At 37.0% G+C, this 16,337-nt stretch overlaps 73 non-coding genes across 73 annotated transcripts; all 73 read right to left on the bottom strand.

The window, feature by feature from the left end:
• Positions 1 to 28: 28 nt before the first annotated feature.
• On the bottom strand, positions 29 to 101 carry Trnaf-gaa (transfer RNA phenylalanine (anticodon GAA)). Its single transcript has one exon. It is a non-coding gene; the product is annotated as a tRNA-Phe (tRNA).
• A 146-nt stretch (positions 102 to 247) lies between these two features.
• Trnaf-gaa (transfer RNA phenylalanine (anticodon GAA)) lies at positions 248 to 320 on the bottom strand. Its single transcript has one exon. It is a non-coding gene; the product is annotated as a tRNA-Phe (tRNA).
• A 146-nt stretch (positions 321 to 466) lies between these two features.
• Positions 467 to 539, bottom strand: Trnaf-gaa (transfer RNA phenylalanine (anticodon GAA)). The gene has a single exon. It is a non-coding gene; the product is annotated as a tRNA-Phe (tRNA).
• Positions 540 to 685: 146 nt separating this feature from the next.
• Trnaf-gaa (transfer RNA phenylalanine (anticodon GAA)) lies at positions 686 to 758 on the bottom strand. Its single transcript has one exon. It is a non-coding gene; the product is annotated as a tRNA-Phe (tRNA).
• Positions 759 to 904: 146 nt separating this feature from the next.
• On the bottom strand, positions 905 to 977 carry Trnaf-gaa (transfer RNA phenylalanine (anticodon GAA)). Its single transcript has one exon. It is a non-coding gene; the product is annotated as a tRNA-Phe (tRNA).
• Positions 978 to 1,123: 146 nt separating this feature from the next.
• On the bottom strand, positions 1,124 to 1,196 carry Trnaf-gaa (transfer RNA phenylalanine (anticodon GAA)). The gene has a single exon. It is a non-coding gene; the product is annotated as a tRNA-Phe (tRNA).
• Positions 1,197 to 1,342: 146 nt separating this feature from the next.
• Positions 1,343 to 1,415, bottom strand: Trnaf-gaa (transfer RNA phenylalanine (anticodon GAA)). The gene has a single exon. It is a non-coding gene; the product is annotated as a tRNA-Phe (tRNA).
• A 146-nt stretch (positions 1,416 to 1,561) lies between these two features.
• On the bottom strand, positions 1,562 to 1,634 carry Trnaf-gaa (transfer RNA phenylalanine (anticodon GAA)). Its single transcript has one exon. It is a non-coding gene; the product is annotated as a tRNA-Phe (tRNA).
• A 146-nt stretch (positions 1,635 to 1,780) lies between these two features.
• Trnaf-gaa (transfer RNA phenylalanine (anticodon GAA)) lies at positions 1,781 to 1,853 on the bottom strand. The gene has a single exon. It is a non-coding gene; the product is annotated as a tRNA-Phe (tRNA).
• Positions 1,854 to 1,999: 146 nt separating this feature from the next.
• Trnaf-gaa (transfer RNA phenylalanine (anticodon GAA)) lies at positions 2,000 to 2,072 on the bottom strand. The gene has a single exon. It is a non-coding gene; the product is annotated as a tRNA-Phe (tRNA).
• Positions 2,073 to 2,218: 146 nt separating this feature from the next.
• Trnaf-gaa (transfer RNA phenylalanine (anticodon GAA)) lies at positions 2,219 to 2,291 on the bottom strand. Its single transcript has one exon. It is a non-coding gene; the product is annotated as a tRNA-Phe (tRNA).
• A 146-nt stretch (positions 2,292 to 2,437) lies between these two features.
• Positions 2,438 to 2,510, bottom strand: Trnaf-gaa (transfer RNA phenylalanine (anticodon GAA)). The gene has a single exon. It is a non-coding gene; the product is annotated as a tRNA-Phe (tRNA).
• Positions 2,511 to 2,656: 146 nt separating this feature from the next.
• Positions 2,657 to 2,729, bottom strand: Trnaf-gaa (transfer RNA phenylalanine (anticodon GAA)). Its single transcript has one exon. It is a non-coding gene; the product is annotated as a tRNA-Phe (tRNA).
• A 353-nt stretch (positions 2,730 to 3,082) lies between these two features.
• Trnaf-gaa (transfer RNA phenylalanine (anticodon GAA)) lies at positions 3,083 to 3,155 on the bottom strand. The gene has a single exon. It is a non-coding gene; the product is annotated as a tRNA-Phe (tRNA).
• A 146-nt stretch (positions 3,156 to 3,301) lies between these two features.
• Trnaf-gaa (transfer RNA phenylalanine (anticodon GAA)) lies at positions 3,302 to 3,374 on the bottom strand. The gene has a single exon. It is a non-coding gene; the product is annotated as a tRNA-Phe (tRNA).
• Positions 3,375 to 3,520: 146 nt separating this feature from the next.
• Positions 3,521 to 3,593, bottom strand: Trnaf-gaa (transfer RNA phenylalanine (anticodon GAA)). Its single transcript has one exon. It is a non-coding gene; the product is annotated as a tRNA-Phe (tRNA).
• Positions 3,594 to 3,739: 146 nt separating this feature from the next.
• Trnaf-gaa (transfer RNA phenylalanine (anticodon GAA)) lies at positions 3,740 to 3,812 on the bottom strand. The gene has a single exon. It is a non-coding gene; the product is annotated as a tRNA-Phe (tRNA).
• A 146-nt stretch (positions 3,813 to 3,958) lies between these two features.
• Positions 3,959 to 4,031, bottom strand: Trnaf-gaa (transfer RNA phenylalanine (anticodon GAA)). The gene has a single exon. It is a non-coding gene; the product is annotated as a tRNA-Phe (tRNA).
• Positions 4,032 to 4,177: 146 nt separating this feature from the next.
• Positions 4,178 to 4,250, bottom strand: Trnaf-gaa (transfer RNA phenylalanine (anticodon GAA)). The gene has a single exon. It is a non-coding gene; the product is annotated as a tRNA-Phe (tRNA).
• A 146-nt stretch (positions 4,251 to 4,396) lies between these two features.
• Positions 4,397 to 4,469, bottom strand: Trnaf-gaa (transfer RNA phenylalanine (anticodon GAA)). Its single transcript has one exon. It is a non-coding gene; the product is annotated as a tRNA-Phe (tRNA).
• Positions 4,470 to 4,615: 146 nt separating this feature from the next.
• On the bottom strand, positions 4,616 to 4,688 carry Trnaf-gaa (transfer RNA phenylalanine (anticodon GAA)). The gene has a single exon. It is a non-coding gene; the product is annotated as a tRNA-Phe (tRNA).
• Positions 4,689 to 4,834: 146 nt separating this feature from the next.
• Positions 4,835 to 4,907, bottom strand: Trnaf-gaa (transfer RNA phenylalanine (anticodon GAA)). Its single transcript has one exon. It is a non-coding gene; the product is annotated as a tRNA-Phe (tRNA).
• A 146-nt stretch (positions 4,908 to 5,053) lies between these two features.
• On the bottom strand, positions 5,054 to 5,126 carry Trnaf-gaa (transfer RNA phenylalanine (anticodon GAA)). The gene has a single exon. It is a non-coding gene; the product is annotated as a tRNA-Phe (tRNA).
• Positions 5,127 to 5,272: 146 nt separating this feature from the next.
• Trnaf-gaa (transfer RNA phenylalanine (anticodon GAA)) lies at positions 5,273 to 5,345 on the bottom strand. The gene has a single exon. It is a non-coding gene; the product is annotated as a tRNA-Phe (tRNA).
• Positions 5,346 to 5,491: 146 nt separating this feature from the next.
• Trnaf-gaa (transfer RNA phenylalanine (anticodon GAA)) lies at positions 5,492 to 5,564 on the bottom strand. Its single transcript has one exon. It is a non-coding gene; the product is annotated as a tRNA-Phe (tRNA).
• A 146-nt stretch (positions 5,565 to 5,710) lies between these two features.
• Positions 5,711 to 5,783, bottom strand: Trnaf-gaa (transfer RNA phenylalanine (anticodon GAA)). Its single transcript has one exon. It is a non-coding gene; the product is annotated as a tRNA-Phe (tRNA).
• Positions 5,784 to 5,929: 146 nt separating this feature from the next.
• On the bottom strand, positions 5,930 to 6,002 carry Trnaf-gaa (transfer RNA phenylalanine (anticodon GAA)). Its single transcript has one exon. It is a non-coding gene; the product is annotated as a tRNA-Phe (tRNA).
• A 146-nt stretch (positions 6,003 to 6,148) lies between these two features.
• Positions 6,149 to 6,221, bottom strand: Trnaf-gaa (transfer RNA phenylalanine (anticodon GAA)). The gene has a single exon. It is a non-coding gene; the product is annotated as a tRNA-Phe (tRNA).
• Positions 6,222 to 6,367: 146 nt separating this feature from the next.
• Trnaf-gaa (transfer RNA phenylalanine (anticodon GAA)) lies at positions 6,368 to 6,440 on the bottom strand. Its single transcript has one exon. It is a non-coding gene; the product is annotated as a tRNA-Phe (tRNA).
• A 146-nt stretch (positions 6,441 to 6,586) lies between these two features.
• Positions 6,587 to 6,659, bottom strand: Trnaf-gaa (transfer RNA phenylalanine (anticodon GAA)). The gene has a single exon. It is a non-coding gene; the product is annotated as a tRNA-Phe (tRNA).
• Positions 6,660 to 6,805: 146 nt separating this feature from the next.
• Trnaf-gaa (transfer RNA phenylalanine (anticodon GAA)) lies at positions 6,806 to 6,878 on the bottom strand. The gene has a single exon. It is a non-coding gene; the product is annotated as a tRNA-Phe (tRNA).
• A 146-nt stretch (positions 6,879 to 7,024) lies between these two features.
• Trnaf-gaa (transfer RNA phenylalanine (anticodon GAA)) lies at positions 7,025 to 7,097 on the bottom strand. The gene has a single exon. It is a non-coding gene; the product is annotated as a tRNA-Phe (tRNA).
• Positions 7,098 to 7,243: 146 nt separating this feature from the next.
• Trnaf-gaa (transfer RNA phenylalanine (anticodon GAA)) lies at positions 7,244 to 7,316 on the bottom strand. Its single transcript has one exon. It is a non-coding gene; the product is annotated as a tRNA-Phe (tRNA).
• Positions 7,317 to 7,462: 146 nt separating this feature from the next.
• Trnaf-gaa (transfer RNA phenylalanine (anticodon GAA)) lies at positions 7,463 to 7,535 on the bottom strand. Its single transcript has one exon. It is a non-coding gene; the product is annotated as a tRNA-Phe (tRNA).
• A 146-nt stretch (positions 7,536 to 7,681) lies between these two features.
• Trnaf-gaa (transfer RNA phenylalanine (anticodon GAA)) lies at positions 7,682 to 7,754 on the bottom strand. The gene has a single exon. It is a non-coding gene; the product is annotated as a tRNA-Phe (tRNA).
• A 146-nt stretch (positions 7,755 to 7,900) lies between these two features.
• Positions 7,901 to 7,973, bottom strand: Trnaf-gaa (transfer RNA phenylalanine (anticodon GAA)). The gene has a single exon. It is a non-coding gene; the product is annotated as a tRNA-Phe (tRNA).
• Positions 7,974 to 8,119: 146 nt separating this feature from the next.
• On the bottom strand, positions 8,120 to 8,192 carry Trnaf-gaa (transfer RNA phenylalanine (anticodon GAA)). Its single transcript has one exon. It is a non-coding gene; the product is annotated as a tRNA-Phe (tRNA).
• A 146-nt stretch (positions 8,193 to 8,338) lies between these two features.
• Trnaf-gaa (transfer RNA phenylalanine (anticodon GAA)) lies at positions 8,339 to 8,411 on the bottom strand. Its single transcript has one exon. It is a non-coding gene; the product is annotated as a tRNA-Phe (tRNA).
• Positions 8,412 to 8,557: 146 nt separating this feature from the next.
• On the bottom strand, positions 8,558 to 8,630 carry Trnaf-gaa (transfer RNA phenylalanine (anticodon GAA)). The gene has a single exon. It is a non-coding gene; the product is annotated as a tRNA-Phe (tRNA).
• A 146-nt stretch (positions 8,631 to 8,776) lies between these two features.
• On the bottom strand, positions 8,777 to 8,849 carry Trnaf-gaa (transfer RNA phenylalanine (anticodon GAA)). The gene has a single exon. It is a non-coding gene; the product is annotated as a tRNA-Phe (tRNA).
• A 146-nt stretch (positions 8,850 to 8,995) lies between these two features.
• Positions 8,996 to 9,068, bottom strand: Trnaf-gaa (transfer RNA phenylalanine (anticodon GAA)). The gene has a single exon. It is a non-coding gene; the product is annotated as a tRNA-Phe (tRNA).
• A 146-nt stretch (positions 9,069 to 9,214) lies between these two features.
• On the bottom strand, positions 9,215 to 9,287 carry Trnaf-gaa (transfer RNA phenylalanine (anticodon GAA)). Its single transcript has one exon. It is a non-coding gene; the product is annotated as a tRNA-Phe (tRNA).
• Positions 9,288 to 9,433: 146 nt separating this feature from the next.
• Positions 9,434 to 9,506, bottom strand: Trnaf-gaa (transfer RNA phenylalanine (anticodon GAA)). The gene has a single exon. It is a non-coding gene; the product is annotated as a tRNA-Phe (tRNA).
• A 146-nt stretch (positions 9,507 to 9,652) lies between these two features.
• Trnaf-gaa (transfer RNA phenylalanine (anticodon GAA)) lies at positions 9,653 to 9,725 on the bottom strand. Its single transcript has one exon. It is a non-coding gene; the product is annotated as a tRNA-Phe (tRNA).
• A 146-nt stretch (positions 9,726 to 9,871) lies between these two features.
• On the bottom strand, positions 9,872 to 9,944 carry Trnaf-gaa (transfer RNA phenylalanine (anticodon GAA)). Its single transcript has one exon. It is a non-coding gene; the product is annotated as a tRNA-Phe (tRNA).
• A 146-nt stretch (positions 9,945 to 10,090) lies between these two features.
• Positions 10,091 to 10,163, bottom strand: Trnaf-gaa (transfer RNA phenylalanine (anticodon GAA)). Its single transcript has one exon. It is a non-coding gene; the product is annotated as a tRNA-Phe (tRNA).
• A 146-nt stretch (positions 10,164 to 10,309) lies between these two features.
• Trnaf-gaa (transfer RNA phenylalanine (anticodon GAA)) lies at positions 10,310 to 10,382 on the bottom strand. The gene has a single exon. It is a non-coding gene; the product is annotated as a tRNA-Phe (tRNA).
• A 146-nt stretch (positions 10,383 to 10,528) lies between these two features.
• On the bottom strand, positions 10,529 to 10,601 carry Trnaf-gaa (transfer RNA phenylalanine (anticodon GAA)). Its single transcript has one exon. It is a non-coding gene; the product is annotated as a tRNA-Phe (tRNA).
• A 146-nt stretch (positions 10,602 to 10,747) lies between these two features.
• Trnaf-gaa (transfer RNA phenylalanine (anticodon GAA)) lies at positions 10,748 to 10,820 on the bottom strand. The gene has a single exon. It is a non-coding gene; the product is annotated as a tRNA-Phe (tRNA).
• Positions 10,821 to 10,966: 146 nt separating this feature from the next.
• Positions 10,967 to 11,039, bottom strand: Trnaf-gaa (transfer RNA phenylalanine (anticodon GAA)). Its single transcript has one exon. It is a non-coding gene; the product is annotated as a tRNA-Phe (tRNA).
• Positions 11,040 to 11,185: 146 nt separating this feature from the next.
• On the bottom strand, positions 11,186 to 11,258 carry Trnaf-gaa (transfer RNA phenylalanine (anticodon GAA)). Its single transcript has one exon. It is a non-coding gene; the product is annotated as a tRNA-Phe (tRNA).
• A 146-nt stretch (positions 11,259 to 11,404) lies between these two features.
• Positions 11,405 to 11,477, bottom strand: Trnaf-gaa (transfer RNA phenylalanine (anticodon GAA)). Its single transcript has one exon. It is a non-coding gene; the product is annotated as a tRNA-Phe (tRNA).
• A 146-nt stretch (positions 11,478 to 11,623) lies between these two features.
• Positions 11,624 to 11,696, bottom strand: Trnaf-gaa (transfer RNA phenylalanine (anticodon GAA)). Its single transcript has one exon. It is a non-coding gene; the product is annotated as a tRNA-Phe (tRNA).
• Positions 11,697 to 11,842: 146 nt separating this feature from the next.
• Positions 11,843 to 11,915, bottom strand: Trnaf-gaa (transfer RNA phenylalanine (anticodon GAA)). Its single transcript has one exon. It is a non-coding gene; the product is annotated as a tRNA-Phe (tRNA).
• Positions 11,916 to 12,061: 146 nt separating this feature from the next.
• Trnaf-gaa (transfer RNA phenylalanine (anticodon GAA)) lies at positions 12,062 to 12,134 on the bottom strand. Its single transcript has one exon. It is a non-coding gene; the product is annotated as a tRNA-Phe (tRNA).
• A 146-nt stretch (positions 12,135 to 12,280) lies between these two features.
• On the bottom strand, positions 12,281 to 12,353 carry Trnaf-gaa (transfer RNA phenylalanine (anticodon GAA)). Its single transcript has one exon. It is a non-coding gene; the product is annotated as a tRNA-Phe (tRNA).
• Positions 12,354 to 12,499: 146 nt separating this feature from the next.
• On the bottom strand, positions 12,500 to 12,572 carry Trnaf-gaa (transfer RNA phenylalanine (anticodon GAA)). Its single transcript has one exon. It is a non-coding gene; the product is annotated as a tRNA-Phe (tRNA).
• Positions 12,573 to 12,718: 146 nt separating this feature from the next.
• On the bottom strand, positions 12,719 to 12,791 carry Trnaf-gaa (transfer RNA phenylalanine (anticodon GAA)). Its single transcript has one exon. It is a non-coding gene; the product is annotated as a tRNA-Phe (tRNA).
• Positions 12,792 to 12,937: 146 nt separating this feature from the next.
• On the bottom strand, positions 12,938 to 13,010 carry Trnaf-gaa (transfer RNA phenylalanine (anticodon GAA)). Its single transcript has one exon. It is a non-coding gene; the product is annotated as a tRNA-Phe (tRNA).
• A 146-nt stretch (positions 13,011 to 13,156) lies between these two features.
• Positions 13,157 to 13,229, bottom strand: Trnaf-gaa (transfer RNA phenylalanine (anticodon GAA)). Its single transcript has one exon. It is a non-coding gene; the product is annotated as a tRNA-Phe (tRNA).
• A 146-nt stretch (positions 13,230 to 13,375) lies between these two features.
• Trnaf-gaa (transfer RNA phenylalanine (anticodon GAA)) lies at positions 13,376 to 13,448 on the bottom strand. Its single transcript has one exon. It is a non-coding gene; the product is annotated as a tRNA-Phe (tRNA).
• Positions 13,449 to 13,594: 146 nt separating this feature from the next.
• On the bottom strand, positions 13,595 to 13,667 carry Trnaf-gaa (transfer RNA phenylalanine (anticodon GAA)). The gene has a single exon. It is a non-coding gene; the product is annotated as a tRNA-Phe (tRNA).
• Positions 13,668 to 13,813: 146 nt separating this feature from the next.
• Positions 13,814 to 13,886, bottom strand: Trnaf-gaa (transfer RNA phenylalanine (anticodon GAA)). Its single transcript has one exon. It is a non-coding gene; the product is annotated as a tRNA-Phe (tRNA).
• A 146-nt stretch (positions 13,887 to 14,032) lies between these two features.
• Trnaf-gaa (transfer RNA phenylalanine (anticodon GAA)) lies at positions 14,033 to 14,105 on the bottom strand. The gene has a single exon. It is a non-coding gene; the product is annotated as a tRNA-Phe (tRNA).
• A 357-nt stretch (positions 14,106 to 14,462) lies between these two features.
• Positions 14,463 to 14,535, bottom strand: Trnaf-gaa (transfer RNA phenylalanine (anticodon GAA)). The gene has a single exon. It is a non-coding gene; the product is annotated as a tRNA-Phe (tRNA).
• A 146-nt stretch (positions 14,536 to 14,681) lies between these two features.
• On the bottom strand, positions 14,682 to 14,754 carry Trnaf-gaa (transfer RNA phenylalanine (anticodon GAA)). The gene has a single exon. It is a non-coding gene; the product is annotated as a tRNA-Phe (tRNA).
• Positions 14,755 to 14,900: 146 nt separating this feature from the next.
• Positions 14,901 to 14,973, bottom strand: Trnaf-gaa (transfer RNA phenylalanine (anticodon GAA)). Its single transcript has one exon. It is a non-coding gene; the product is annotated as a tRNA-Phe (tRNA).
• Positions 14,974 to 15,119: 146 nt separating this feature from the next.
• Positions 15,120 to 15,192, bottom strand: Trnaf-gaa (transfer RNA phenylalanine (anticodon GAA)). Its single transcript has one exon. It is a non-coding gene; the product is annotated as a tRNA-Phe (tRNA).
• Positions 15,193 to 15,338: 146 nt separating this feature from the next.
• Positions 15,339 to 15,411, bottom strand: Trnaf-gaa (transfer RNA phenylalanine (anticodon GAA)). Its single transcript has one exon. It is a non-coding gene; the product is annotated as a tRNA-Phe (tRNA).
• Positions 15,412 to 15,557: 146 nt separating this feature from the next.
• Positions 15,558 to 15,630, bottom strand: Trnaf-gaa (transfer RNA phenylalanine (anticodon GAA)). Its single transcript has one exon. It is a non-coding gene; the product is annotated as a tRNA-Phe (tRNA).
• A 146-nt stretch (positions 15,631 to 15,776) lies between these two features.
• On the bottom strand, positions 15,777 to 15,849 carry Trnaf-gaa (transfer RNA phenylalanine (anticodon GAA)). Its single transcript has one exon. It is a non-coding gene; the product is annotated as a tRNA-Phe (tRNA).
• Positions 15,850 to 15,995: 146 nt separating this feature from the next.
• Positions 15,996 to 16,068, bottom strand: Trnaf-gaa (transfer RNA phenylalanine (anticodon GAA)). Its single transcript has one exon. It is a non-coding gene; the product is annotated as a tRNA-Phe (tRNA).
• A 146-nt stretch (positions 16,069 to 16,214) lies between these two features.
• On the bottom strand, positions 16,215 to 16,287 carry Trnaf-gaa (transfer RNA phenylalanine (anticodon GAA)). The gene has a single exon. It is a non-coding gene; the product is annotated as a tRNA-Phe (tRNA).
• Positions 16,288 to 16,337: the final 50 nt, after the last annotated feature.

Genomic DNA, 16,337 nt, shown 5'->3' with positions numbered 1-16,337 from the left:
TACGAGGTTTCGTTTCCCCTCACACACATGCCGAAACCCGGGATTGAACCAGGGACCTTTAGATCTTCAGTCTAACGCTCTCCCAACTGAGCTATTTCGGCTTGCTTTCTAACATTCTTTGTTTCACTTGTACATTCTTTACTACATTTACTTAAGAAAATGTAAATTACAGACAATATCCGATTATTCATCTAAAATCACTCATCAATTTGATTAAAAAAAGAGGTTTTGTTTCCCCTCACACACATGCCGAAACCCGGGATTGAACCAGGGACCTTTAGATCTTCAGTCTAACGCTCTCCCAACTGAGCTATTTCGGCTTGCTTTGTAAGATTCTTTGTTTCACTTGTACATTCTTTACTACATTTACTTAAGAAAATGTAAATTACAGACAATATCCGATTATTCATCTAAAATCACTCATCAATTTGATTAAAATACGAGGTTTTGTTTCCCCTCACACACATGCCGAAACCCGGGATTGAACCAGGGACCTTTAGATCTTCAGTCTAACGCTCTCCCAACTGAGCTATTTCGGCTTGCTTTCTAACATTCTTTGTTTCACTTGTACATTCTTTACTACATTTACTTAAGAAAATGTAAATTACAGACAATATCCGATTATTCATCTAAAATCACTCATCAATTTGATTAAAATACGAGGTTTTGTTTCCCCTCACACACATGCCGAAACCCGGGATTGAACCAGGGACCGTTAGATCTTCAGTCTAACGCTCTCCCAACTGAGCTATTTCGGCTTGCTTTCTAACATTCTTTGTTTCACTTGTACATTCTTTACTACATTTACTTAAGAAAATGTAAATTACAGACAATATCCGATTATTCATCTAAAATCACTCATCAATTTGATTAAAATACGAGGTTTTGTTTCCCCTCACACACATGCCGAAACCCGGGATTGAACCAGGGACCTTTAGATCTTCAGTCTAACGCTCTCCCAACTGAGCTATTTCGGCTTGCTTTCTAACATTCTTTGTTTCACTTGTACATTCTTTACTACATTTACTTAAGAAAATGTAAATTACAGACAATATCCGATTATTCATCTAAAATCACTCATCAATTTGATTAAAATACGAGGTTTGGTTTCCCCTCACACACATGCCGAAACCCGGGATTGAACCAGGGACCTTTAGATCTTCAGTCTAACGCTCTCCCAACTGAGCTATTTCGGCTTGCTTTCTAACATTCTTTGTTTCACTTGTACATTCTTTACTACATTTACTTAAGAAAATGTAAATTACAGACAATATCCGATTATTCATCTAAAATCACTCATCAATTTGATTAAAATACGAGGTTTTGTTTCCCCTCACACACATGCCGAAACCCGGGATTGAACCAGGGACCTTTAGATCTTCAGTCTAACGCTCTCCCAACTGAGCTATTTCGGCTTGCTTTCTAACATTCTTTGTTTCACTTGTACATTCTTTACTACATTTACTTAAGAAAATGTAAATTACAGACAATATCCGATTATTCATCTAAAATCACTCATCAATTTGATTAAAATACGAGGTTTGGTTTCCCCTCACACACATGCCGAAACCCGGGATTGAACCAGGGACCTTTAGATCTTCAGTCTAACGCTCTCCCAACTGAGCTATTTCGGCTTGCTTTCTAACATTCTTTGTTTCACTTGTACATTCTTTACTACATTTACTTAAGAAAATGTAAATTACAGACAATATCCGATTATTCATCTAAAATCACTCATCAATTTGATTAAAATACGAGGTTTGGTTTCCCCTCACACACATGCCGAAACCCGGGATTGAACCAGGGACCTTTAGATCTTCAGTCTAACGCTCTCCCAACTGAGCTATTTCGGCTTGCTTTCTAACATTCTTTGTTTCACTTGTACATTCTTTACTACATTTACTTAAGAAAATGTAAATTACAGACAATATCCGATTATTCATCTAAAATCACTCATCAATTTGATTAAAATACGAGGTTTGGTTTCCCCTCACACACATGCCGAAACCCGGGATTGAACCAGGGACCTTTAGATCTTCAGTCTAACGCTCTCCCAACTGAGCTATTTCGGCTTGCTTTCTAAGATTCTTTGTTTCACTTGTACATTCTTTACTACATTTACTTAAGAAAATGTAAATTACAGACAATATCCGATTATTCATCTAAAATCACTCATCAATTTGATTAAAATACGAGGTTTTGTTTCCCCTCACACACATGCCGAAACCCGGGATTGAACCAGGGACCTTTAGATCTTCAGTCTAACGCTCTCCCAACTGAGCTATTTCGGCTTGCTTTCTAACATTCTTTGTTTCACTTGTACATTCTTTACTACATTTACTTAAGAAAATGTAAATTACAGACAATATCCGATTATTCATCTAAAATCACTCATCAATTTGATTAAAATACGAGGTTTGGTTTCCCCTCACACACATGCCGAAACCCGGGATTGAACCAGGGACCTTTAGATCTTCAGTCTAACGCTCTCCCAACTGAGCTATTTCGGCTTGCTTTCTAACATTCTTTGTTTCACTTGTACATTCTTTACTACATTTACTTAAGAAAATGTAAATTACAGACAATATCCGATTATTCATCTAAAATCACTCATCAATTTGATTAAAATACGAGGTTTCGTTTCCCCTCACACACATGCCGAAACCCGGGATTGAACCAGGGACCTTTAGATCTTCAGTCTAACGCTCTCCCAACTGAGCTATTTCGGCTTGCTTTCTAAGATTCTTTGTTTCACTTGTACATTCTTTACTACATTTACTTAAGAAAATGTAAATTACAGACAATATCCGATTATTCATCTAAAATCACTCATCAATTTGATTAAAATACGAGGTTTGGTTTCCCCTCACACACATGCCGAAACCCGGGACCTTTAGATCTTCAGTCTAACGCTCTCCCAACTGAGCTATTTCGGCTTGCTTTCTAACATTCTTTGTTTCACTTGTACATTCTTTACTACATTTACTTAAGAAAATGTAAATTACAGACAATATCCGATTATTCATCTAAAATCACTCATCAATTTGATTAAAATACGAGGTTTGGTTTCCCCTCACACACATGCCGAAACCCGGGATTGAACCAGGGACCTTTAGATCTTCAGTCTAACGCTCTCCCAACTGAGCTATTTCGGCTTGCTTTCTAACATTCTTTGTTTCACTTGTACATTCTTTACTACATTTACTTCAGAAAATGTAAATTACAGACAATATCCGATTATTCATCTAAAATCACTCATCAATTTGATTAAAATACGAGGTTTCGTTTCCCCTCACACACATGCCGAAACCCGGGATTGAACCAGGGACCTTTAGATCTTCAGTCTAACGCTCTCCCAACTGAGCTATTTCGGCTTGCTTTCTAACATTCTTTGTTTCACTTGTACATTCTTTACTACATTTACTTAAGAAAATGTAAATTACAGACAATATCCGATTATTCATCTAAAATCACTCATCAATTTGATTAAAATACGAGGTTTTGTCTCCCCTCACACACATGCCGAAACCCGGGATTGAACCAGGGACCTTTAGATCTTCAGTCTAACGCTCTCCCAACTGAGCTATTTCGGCTTGCTTTCTAACATTCTTTGTTTCACTTGTACATTCTTTACTACATTTACTTAAGAAAATGTAAATTACAGACAATATCCGATTATTCATCTAAAATCACTCATCAATTTGATTAAAATACGAGGTTTTGTCTCCCCTCACACACATGCCGAAACCCGGGATTGAACCAGGGACCTTTAGATCTTCAGTCTAACGCTCTCCCAACTGAGCTATTTCGGCTTGCTTTCTAACATTCTTTGTTCCACTTGTACATTCTTTACTACATTTACTTAAGAAAATGTAAATTACAGACAATATCCGATTATTCATCTAAAATCACTCATCAATTTGATTAAAATACGAGGTTTGGTTTCCCCTCACACACATGCCGAAACCCGGGATTGAACCAGGGACCTTTAGATCTTCAGTCTAACGCTCTCCCAACTGAGCTATTTCGGCTTGCTTTCTAACATTCTTTGTTTCACTTGTACATTCTTTACTACATTTACTTCAGAAAATGTAAATTACAGACAATATCCGATTATTCATCTAAAATCACTCATCAATTTGATTAAAATACGAGGTTTCGTTTCCCCTCACACACATGCCGAAACCCGGGATTGAACCAGGGACCTTTAGATCTTCAGTCTAACGCTCTCCCAACTGAGCTATTTCGGCTTGCTTTCTAACATTCTTTGTTTCACTTGTACATTCTTTACTACATTTACTTAAGAAAATGTAAATTACAGACAATATCCGATTATTCATCTAAAATCACTCATCAATTTGATTAAAATACGAGGTTTTGTCTCCCCTCACACACATGCCGAAACCCGGGATTGAACCAGGGACCTTTAGATCTTCAGTCTAACGCTCTCCCAACTGAGCTATTTCGGCTTGCTTTCTAAGATTCTTTGTTTCACTTGTACATTCTTTACTACATTTACTTAAGAAAATGTAAATTACAGACAATATCCGATTATTCATCTAAAATCACTCATCAATTTGATTAAAATACGAGGTTTGGTTTCCCCTCACACACATGCCGAAACCCGGGATTGAACCAGGGACCTTTAGATCTTCAGTCTAACGCTCTCCCAACTGAGCTATTTCGGCTTGCTTTCTAACATTCTTTGTTTCACTTGTACATTCTTTACTACATTTACTTAAGAAAATGTAAATTACAGACAATATCCGATTATTCATCTAAAATCACTCATCAATTTGATTAAAATACGAGGTTTGGTTTCCCCTCACACACATGCCGAAACCCGGGATTGAACCAGGGACCTTTAGATCTTCAGTCTAACGCTCTCCCAACTGAGCTATTTCGGCTTGCTTTCTAACATTCTTTGTTTCACTTGTACATTCTTTACTACATTTACTTCAGAAAATGTAAATTACAGACAATATCCGATTATTCATCTAAAATCACTCATCAATTTGATTAAAATACGAGGTTTCGTTTCCCCTCACACACATGCCGAAACCCGGGATTGAACCAGGGACCTTTAGATCTTCAGTCTAACGCTCTCCCAACTGAGCTATTTCGGCTTGCTTTCTAACATTCTTTGTTTCACTTGTACATTCTTTACTACATTTACTTCAGAAAATGTAAATTACAGACAATATCCGATTATTCATCTAAAATCACTCATCAATTTGATTAAAATACGAGGTTTCGTTTCCCCTCACACACATGCCGAAACCCGGGATTGAACCAGGGACCTTTAGATCTTCAGTCTAACGCTCTCCCAACTGAGCTATTTCGGCTTGCTTTCTAACATTCTTTGTTTCACTTGTACATTCTTTACTACATTTACTTAAGAAAATGTAAATTACAGACAATATCCGATTATTCATCTAAAATCACTCATCAATTTGATTAAAATACGAGGTTTGGTTTCCCCTCACACACATGCCGAAACCCGGGATTGAACCAGGGACCTTTAGATCTTCAGTCTAACGCTCTCCCAACTGAGCTATTTCGGCTTGCTTTCTAACATTCTTTGTTTCACTTGTACATTCTTTACTACATTTACTTCAGAAAATGTAAATTACAGACAATATCCGATTATTCATCTAAAATCACTCATCAATTTGATTAAAATACGAGGTTTCGTTTCCCCTCACACACATGCCGAAACCCGGGATTGAACCAGGGACCTTTAGATCTTCAGTCTAACGCTCTCCCAACTGAGCTATTTCGGCTTGCTTTCTAACATTCTTTGTTTCACTTGTACATTCTTTACTACATTTACTTCAGAAAATGTAAATTACAGACAATATCCGATTATTCATCTAAAATCACTCATCAATTTGATTAAAATACGAGGTTTCGTTTCCCCTCACACACATGCCGAAACCCGGGATTGAACCAGGGACCTTTAGATCTTCAGTCTAACGCTCTCCCAACTGAGCTATTTCGGCTTGCTTTCTAACATTCTTTGTTTCACTTGTACATTCTTTACTACATTTACTTAAGAAAATGTAAATTACAGACAATATCCGATTATTCATCTAAAATCACTCATCAATTTGATTAAAATACGAGGTTTTGTCTCCCCTCACACACATGCCGAAACCCGGGATTGAACCAGGGACCTTTAGATCTTCAGTCTAACGCTCTCCCAACTGAGCTATTTCGGCTTGCTTTCTAACATTCTTTGTTCCACTTGTACATTCTTTACTACATTTACTTAAGAAAATGTAAATTACAGACAATATCCGATTATTCATCTAAAATCACTCATCAATTTGATTAAAATACGAGGTTTCGTTTCCCCTCACACACATGCCGAAACCCGGGATTGAACCAGGGACCTTTAGATCTTCAGTCTAACGCTCTCCCAACTGAGCTATTTCGGCTTGCTTTCTAACATTCTTTGTTTCACTTGTACATTCTTTACTACATTTACTTAAGAAAATGTAAATTACAGACAATATCCGATTATTCATCTAAAATCACTCAGCAATTTGATTAAAATACGAGGTTTCGTTTCCCCTCACACACATGCCGAAACCCGGGATTGAACCAGGGACCTTTAGATCTTCAGTCTAACGCTCTCCCAACTGAGCTATTTCGGCTTGCTTTCTAACATTCTTTGTTTCACTTGTACATTCTTTACTACATTTACTTAAGAAAATGTAAATTACAGACAATATCCGATTATTCATCTAAAATCACTCATCAATTTGATTAAAATACGAGGTTTCGTTTCCCCTCACACACATGCCGAAACCAGGGATTGAACCAGGGACCTTTAGATCTTCAGTCTAACGCTCTCCCAACTGAGCTATTTCGGCTTGCTTTCTAACATTCTTTGTTTCACTTGTACATTCTTTACTACATTTACTTAAGAAAATGTAAATTACAGACAATATCCGATTATTCATCTAAAATCACTCATCAATTTGATTAAAATACGAGGTTTCGTTTCCCCTCACACACATGCCGAAACCCGGGATTGAACCAGGGACCTTTAGATCTTCAGTCTAACGCTCTCCCAACTGAGCTATTTCGGCTTGCTTTCTAACATTCTTTGTTTCACTTGTACATTCTTTACTACATTTACTTAAGAAAATGTAAATTACAGACAATATCCGATTATTCATCTAAAATCACTCATCAATTTGATTAAAATACGAGGTTTCGTTTCCCCTCACACACATGCCGAAACCCGGGATTGAACCAGGGACCTTTAGATCTTCAGTCTAACGCTCTCCCAACTGAGCTATTTCGGCTTGCTTTCTAACATTCTTTGTTTCACTTGTACATTGTTTACTACATTTACTTAAGAAAATGTAAATTACAGACAATATCCGATTATTCATCTAAAATCACTCATCAATTTGATTAAAATACGAGGTTTCGTTTCCCCTCACACACATGCCGAAACCCGGGATTGAACCAGGGACCTTTAGATCTTCAGTCTAACGCTCTCCCAACTGAGCTATTTCGGCTTGCTTTCTAAGATTCTTTGTTTCACTTGTACATTGTTTACTACATTTACTTAAGAAAATGTAAATTACAGACAATATCCGATTATTCATCTAAAATCACTCATCAATTTGATTAAAATACGAGGTTTCGTTTCCCCTCACACACATGCCGAAACCCGGGATTGAACCAGGGACCTTTAGATCTTCAGTCTAACGCTCTCCCAACTGAGCTATTTCGGCTTGCTTTCTAACATTCTTTGTTTCACTTGTACATTGTTTACTACATTTACTTAAGAAAATGTAAATTACAGACAATATCCGATTATTCATCTAAAATCACTCATCAATTTGATTAAAATACGAGGTTTCGTTTCCCCTCACACACATGCCGAAACCCGGGATTGAACCAGGGACCTTTAGATCTTCAGTCTAACGCTCTCCCAACTGAGCTATTTCGGCTTGCTTTCTAAGATTCTTTGTTTCACTTGTACATTCTTTACTACATTTACTTAAGAAAATGTAAATTACAGACAATATCCGATTATTCATCTAAAATCACTCATCAATTTGATTAAAATACGAGGTTTCGTTTCCCCTCACACACATGCCGAAACCCGGGATTGAACCAGGGACCTTTAGATCTTCAGTCTAACGCTCTCCCAACTGAGCTATTTCGGCTTGCTTTCTAACATTCTTTGTTTCACTTGTACATTCTTTACTACATTTACTTAAGAAAATGTAAATTACAGACAATATCCGATTATTCATCTAAAATCACTCATCAATTTGATTAAAATACGAGGTTTCGTTTCCCCTCACACACATGCCGAAACCCGGGATTGAACCAGGGACCTTTAGATCTTCAGTCTAACGCTCTCCCAACTGAGCTATTTCGGCTTGCTTTCTAACATTCTTTGTTTCACTTGTACATTGTTTACTACATTTACTTAAGAAAATGTAAATTACAGACAATATCCGATTATTCATCTAAAATCACTCATCAATTTGATTAAAATACGAGGTTTCGTTTCCCCTCACACACATGCCGAAACCCGGGATTGAACCAGGGACCTTTAGATCTTCAGTCTAACGCTCTCCCAACTGAGCTATTTCGGCTTGCTTTCTAACATTCTTTGTTTCACTTGTACATTGTTTACTACATTTACTTAAGAAAATGTAAATTACAGACAATATCCGATTATTCATCTAAAATCACTCATCAATTTGATTAAAATACGAGGTTTCGTTTCCCCTCACACACATGCCGAAACCCGGGATTGAACCAGGGACCTTTAGATCTTCAGTCTAACGCTCTCCCAACTGAGCTATTTCGGCTTGCTTTCTAACATTCTTTGTTTCACTTGTACATTCTTTACTACATTTACTTAAGAAAATGTAAATTACAGACAATATCCGATTATTCATCTAAAATCACTCATCAATTTGATTAAAATACGAGGTTTCGTTTCCCCTCACACACATGCCGAAACCCGGGATTGAACCAGGGACCTTTAGATCTTCAGTCTAACGCTCTCCCAACTGAGCTATTTCGGCTTGCTTTCTAACATTCTTTGTTTCACTTGTACATTGTTTACTACATTTACTTAAGAAAATGTAAATTACAGACAATATCCGATTATTCATCTAAAATCACTCATCAATTTGATTAAAATACGAGGTTTCGTTTCCCCTCACACACATGCCGAAACCCGGGATTGAACCAGGGACCTTTAGATCTTCAGTCTAACGCTCTCCCAACTGAGCTATTTCGGCTTGCTTTCTAACATTCTTTGTTTCACTTGTACATTGTTTACTACATTTACTTAAGAAAATGTAAATTACAGACAATATCCGATTATTCATCTAAAATCACTCATCAATTTGATTAAAATACGAGGTTTCGTTTCCCCTCACACACATGCCGAAACCCGGGATTGAACCAGGGACCTTTAGATCTTCAGTCTAACGCTCTCCCAACTGAGCTATTTCGGCTTGCTTTCTAACATTCTTTGTTTCACTTGTACATTGTTTACTACATTTACTTAAGAAAATGTAAATTACAGACAATATCCGATTATTCATCTAAAATCACTCATCAATTTGATTAAAATACGAGGTTTCGTTTCCCCTCACACACATGCCGAAACCCGGGATTGAACCAGGGACCTTTAGATCTTCAGTCTAACGCTCTCCCAACTGAGCTATTTCGGCTTGCTTTCTAACATTCTTTGTTTCACTTGTACATTGTTTACTACATTTACTTAAGAAAATGTAAATTACAGACAATATCCGATTATTCATCTAAAATCACTCATCAATTTGATTAAAATACGAGGTTTCGTTTCCCCTCACACACATGCCGAAACCCGGGATTGAACCAGGGACCTTTAGATCTTCAGTCTAACGCTCTCCCAACTGAGCTATTTCGGCTTGCTTTCTAACATTCTTTGTTTCACTTGTACATTGTTTACTACATTTACTTAAGAAAATGTAAATTACAGACAATATCCGATTATTCATCTAAAATCACTCATCAATTTGATTAAAATACGAGGTTTCGTTTCCCCTCACACACATGCCGAAACCCGGGATTGAACCAGGGACCTTTAGATCTTCAGTCTAACGCTCTCCCAACTGAGCTATTTCGGCTTGCTTTCTAACATTCTTTGTTTCACTTGTACATTCTTTACTACATTTACTTAAGAAAATGTAAATTACAGACAATATCCGATTATTCATCTAAAATCACTCATCAATTTGATTAAAATACGAGGTTTCGTTTCCCCTCACACACATGCCGAAACCCGGGATTGAACCAGGGACCTTTAGATCTTCAGTCTAACGCTCTCCCAACTGAGCTATTTCGGCTTGCTTTCTAACATTCTTTGTTTCACTTGTACATTGTTTACTACATTTACTTAAGAAAATGTAAATTACAGACAATATCCGATTATTCATCTAAAATCACTCATCAATTTGATTAAAATACGAGGTTTCGTTTCCCCTCACACACATGCCGAAACCCGGGATTGAACCAGGGACCTTTAGATCTTCAGTCTAACGCTCTCCCAACTGAGCTATTTCGGCTTGCTTTCTAAGATTCTTTGTTTCACTTGTACATTGTTTACTACATTTACTTAAGAAAATGTAAATTACAGACAATATCCGATTATTCATCTAAAATCACTCATCAATTTGATTAAAATACGAGGTTTCGTTTCCCCTCACACACATGCCGAAACCCGGGATTGAACCAGGGACCTTTAGATCTTCAGTCTAACGCTCTCCCAACTGAGCTATTTCGGCTTGCTTTCTAACATTCTTTGTTTCACTTGTACATTGTTTACTACATTTACTTAAGAAAATGTAAATTACAGACAATATCCGATTATTCATCTAACATCACTCATCAATTTGATTAAAATACGAGGTTTCGTTTCCCCTCACACACATGCCGAAACCCGGGATTGAACCAGGGACCTTTAGATCTTCAGTCTAACGCTCTCCCAACTGAGCTATTTCGGCTTGCTTTCTAACATTCTTTGTTTCACTTGTACATTCTTTACTACATTTACTTAAGAAAATGTAAATTACAGACAATATCCGATTATTCATCTAAAATCACTCATCAATTTGATTAAAATACGAGGTTTCGTTTCCCCTCACACACATGCCGAAACCCGGGATTGAACCAGGGACCTTTAGATCTTCAGTCTAACGCTCTCCCAACTGAGCTATTTCGGCTTGCTTTCTAAGATTCTTTGTTTCACTTGTACATTCTTTACTACATTTACTTAAGAAAATGTAAATTACAGACAATATCCGATTATTCATCTAAAATCACTCATCAATTTGATTAAAATACGAGGTTTCGTTTCCCCTCACACACATGCCGAAACCCGGGATTGAACCAGGGACCTTTAGATCTTCAGTCTAACGCTCTCCCAACTGAGCTATTTCGGCTTGCTTTCTAACATTCTTTGTTTCACTTGTACATTCTTTACTACATTTACTTAAGAAAATGTAAATTACAGACAATATCCGATTATTCATCTAAAATCACTCATCAATTTGATTAAAATACGAGGTTTCGTTTCCCCTCACACACATGCCGAAACCCGGGATTGAACCAGGGACCTTTAGATCTTCAGTCAAACGCTCTCCCAACTGAGCTATTTCGGCTTGCTTTCTAACATTCTTTGTTTCACTTGTACATTGTTTACTACATTTACTTAAGAAAATGTAAATTACAGACAATATCCGATTATTCATCTAAAATCACTCATCAATTTGATTAAAATACGAGGTTTCGTTTCCCCTCACACACATGCCGAAACCCGGGATTGAACCAGGGACCTTTAGATCTTCAGTCTAACGCTCTCCCAACTGAGCTATTTCGGCTTGCTTTCTAACATTCTTTGTTTCACTTGTACATTGTTTACTACATTTACTTAAGAAAATGTAAATTACAGACAATATCCGATTATTCATCTAAAATCACTCATCAATTTGATTAAAATACGAGGTTTCGTTTCCCCTCACACACATGCCGAAACCCGGGATTGAACCAGGGACCTTTAGATCTTCAGTCTAACGCTCTCCCAACTGAGCTATTTCGGCTTGCTTTCTAACATTCTTTGTTTCACTTGTACATTCTTTACTACATTTACTTAAGAAAATGTAAATTACAGACAATATCCGATTATTCATCTAAAATCACTCATCAATTTGATTAAAATACGAGGTTTCGTTTCCCCTCACACACATGCCGAAACCCGGGATTGAACCAGGGACCTTTAGATCTTCAGTCTAACGCTCTCCCAACTGAGCTATTTCGGCTTGCTTTCTAACATTCTTTGTTTCACTTGTACATTCTTTACTACATTTACTTAAGAAAATGTAAATTACAGACAATATCCGATTATTCATCTAAAATCACTCATCAATTTGATTAAAATACGAGGTTTCGTTTCCCCTCACACACATGCCGAAACCCGGGATTGAACCAGGGACCTTTAGATCTTCAGTCTAACGCTCTCCCAACTGAGGTATTTCGGCTTGCTTTCTAACATTCTTTGTTTCACTTGTACATTCTTTACTACATTTACTTAAGAAAATGTAAATTACAGACAATATCCGATTATTCATCTAAAATCACTCATCAATTTGATTAAAATACGAGGTTTCGTTTCCCCTCACACACATGCCGAAACCCGGGATTGAACCAGGGACCTTTAGATCTTCAGTCTAACGCTCTCCCAACTGAGCTATTTCGGCTTGCTTTCTAACATTCTTTGTTTCACTTGTACATTCTTTACTACATTTACTTAAGAAAATGTAAATTACAGACAATATCCGATTATTCATCTAAAATCACTCATCAATTTGATTAAAATACGAGGTTTCGTTTCCCCTCACACACATGCCGAAACCCGGGATTGAACCAGGGACCTTTAGATCTTCAGTCTAACGCTCTCCCAACTGAGCTATTTCGGCTTGCTTTCTAACATTCTTTGTTTCACTTGTACATTGTTTACTACATTTACTTAAGAAAATGTAAATTACAGACAATATCCGAGTTTTCATCTAAAATCACTCATCAATTTGATTAAAATACGAGGCTTCGTTTCCCCTCACACACATGCCGAAACCCGGGATTGAACCAGGGACCTTTAGATCTTCAGTCTAACGCTCTCCCAACTGAGCTATTTCGGCTTGCTTTCTAACATTCTTTGTTTCACTTGTACATTCTTTACTACATTTACTTAAGAAAATGTAAATTACAGACAATATCCGATTATTCATCTAAAATCACTCATCAATTTGATTAAAATACGAGGTTTTTTTTCCCCTCACACACATGCCGAAACCCGGGATTGAACAAGGGACCTTTAGATCTTCAGTCTAACGCTCTCCCAACTGAGCTATTTCGGCTTGCTGTCTAACATTCTTTGTTTCACTTGTACATTCTTTACTACATTTACTTAAGAAAATGTAAATTACAGACAATATCCGATTATTCATCTAAAATCACTCATCAATTTGATTAAAATACGAGGTTTCGTTTCCCCTCACACACATGCCGAAACCCGGGATTGAACCAGGGACCTTTAGATCTTCAGTCTAACGCTCTCCCAACTGAGCTATTTCGGCTTGCTTTCTAAGATTCTTTGTTTCACTTGTACATTCTTTACTACATTTACTTAAGAAAATGTAAATTACAGACAATATCCGATTATTCATCTAAAATCACTCATCAATTTGATTAAAATACGAGGTTTCGTTTCCCCTCACACACATGCCGAAACCCGGGATTGAAACAGGGACCTTTAGATCTTCAGTCTAACGCTCTCCCAACTGAGCTATTTCGGCTTGCTTTCTAACATTCTTTGTTTCACTTGTACATTCTTTACTACATTTACTTAAGAAAATGTAAATTACAGACAATATCCGATTATTCATCTAAAATCACTCATCAATTTGATTAAAATACGAGGTTTCGTTTCCCCTCACACACATGCCGAAACCCGGGATTGAACCAGGGACCTTTAGATCTTCAGTCTAACGCTCTCCCAACTGAGCTATTTCGGCTTGCTTTCTAACATTCTTTGTTTCACTTGTACATTCTTTACTACATTTACTTAAGAAAATGTAAATTACAGACAATATCCGATTATTCATCTAAAATCACTCATCAATTTGATTAAAATACGAGGTTTCGTTTCCCCTCACACACATGCCGAAACCCGGGATTGAACCAGGGACCTTTAGTCTAACGCTCTCCCAACTGAGCTATTTCGGCTTGCTTTCTAACATTCTTTGTTTCACTTGTACATTCTTTACTACATTTACTTAAGAAAATGTAAATTACAGACAATATCCGATTATTCATCTAAAATCACTCATCAATTTGATTAAAATACGAGGTTTCGTTTCCCCTCACACACATGCCGAAACCCGGGATTGAACCAGGGACCTTTAGATCTTCAGTCTAACGCTCTCCCAACTGAGCTATTTCGGCTTGCTTTCTAACATTCTTTGTTTCACTTGTACATTCTTTACTACATTTACTTAAGAAAATGTAAATTACAGACAATATCCGATTATTCATCTAAAATCACTCATCAATTTGATTAAAATACGAGGTTTGGTTTCCCCTCACACACATGCCGAAACCAGGGATTGAACCAGGGACCTTTAGATCTTCAGTCTAACGCTCTCCCAACTGAGCTATTTCGGCTTGCTTTCTAACATTCTTTGTTTCACTTGTACATTCTTTACTACATTTACTTAAGAAAATGTAAATTACAGACAATATCCGATTATTCATCTAAAATCACTCATCAATTTGATTAAAATACGAGGTTTCGTTTCCCCTCACACACATGCCGAAACCCGGGATTGAAACAGGGACCTTTAGATCTTCAGTCTAACGCTCTCCCAACTGAGCTATTTCGGCTTGCTTTCTAACATTCTTTGTTTCACTTGTACATTCTTTACTACATTTACTTAAGAAAATGTAAATTACAGACAATATCCGATTATTCATCTAAAATCACTCATCAATTTGATTAAAATACGAGGTTTGGTTTCCCCTCACACACATGCCGAAACCAGGGATTGAACCAGGGACCTTTAGATCTTCAGTCTAACGCTCTCCCAACTGAGCTATTTCGGCTTGCTTTCTAACATTCTTTGTTTCACTTGTACATTCTTTACTACATTTACTTAAGAAAATGTAAATTACAGACAATATCCGATTATTCATCTAAAATCACTCATCAATTTGATTAAAATACGAGGTTTGGTTTCCCCTCACACACATGCCGAAACCAGGGATTGAACCAGGGACCTTTAGATCTTCAGTCTAACGCTCTCCCAACTGAGCTATTTCGGCTTGCTTTCTAACATTCTTTGTTTCACTTGTACATTCTTTACTACATTTACTTAAGAAAATGTAAATTACAGACAATATCCGATTATTCATCTAAAATCACTCATCAATTTGATTAAAATACGAGGTTTGGTTTCCCCTCACACACAAGCCGAAACCCGGGATTGAACCAGGGACCTTTAGATCTTCAGTCTAACGCTCTCCCAACTGAGCTATTTCGGCTTGCTTTCTAACATTCTTTGTTTCACTTGTACATTCTTTACTACATTTACTTAAGAAAATGTAAATTACAGACAATATCCGATTATTCATCTAAAATCACTCATCAATTTGATTAAAATACGAGGTTTGGTTTCCCCTCACACACATGCCGAAACCAGGGATTGAACCAGGGACCTTTAGATCTTCAGTCTAACGCTCTCCCAACTGAGCTATTTCGGCTTGCTTTCTAACATTCTTTGTTTCACTTGTACATTCTTTACTACATTTACTTAAGAAAATGTAAATTACAGACAATATCCGATTATTCATCTAAAATCACTCATCAATTTGATTAAAATACGAGGTTTGGTTTCCCCTCACACACATGCCGAAACCCGGGATTGAACCAGGGACCTTTAGATCTTCAGTCTAACGCTCTCCCAACTGAGCTATTTCGGCTTGCTTTCTAACATTCTTTGTTTCACTTGTACATTCTTTACTACATTTACTTAAGAAAATGTAAATTACAGACAATATCCGATTATTCATCTAAAATCACTCATCAATTTGATTAAAATACGAGGTTTCGTTTCCCCTCACACACATGCCGAAACCCGGGATTGAAACAGGGACCTTTAGATCTTCAGTCTAACGCTCTCCCAACTGAGCTATTTCGGCTTGCTTTCTAACATTCTTTGTTTCACTTGTACATTCTTTACTACATTTAC

This window comes from Euprymna scolopes, chromosome 28, assembly GCF_053919585.1.
Source record: "Euprymna scolopes isolate OS-2025 chromosome 28, ASM5391958v1, whole genome shotgun sequence".
NCBI lineage: Eukaryota > Metazoa > Mollusca > Cephalopoda > Sepiida > Sepiolidae > Euprymna > Euprymna scolopes.
The sequence above is the reverse complement of the archived record's forward strand: the minus strand, read 5'-3'. Positions and strand labels throughout refer to the sequence as shown.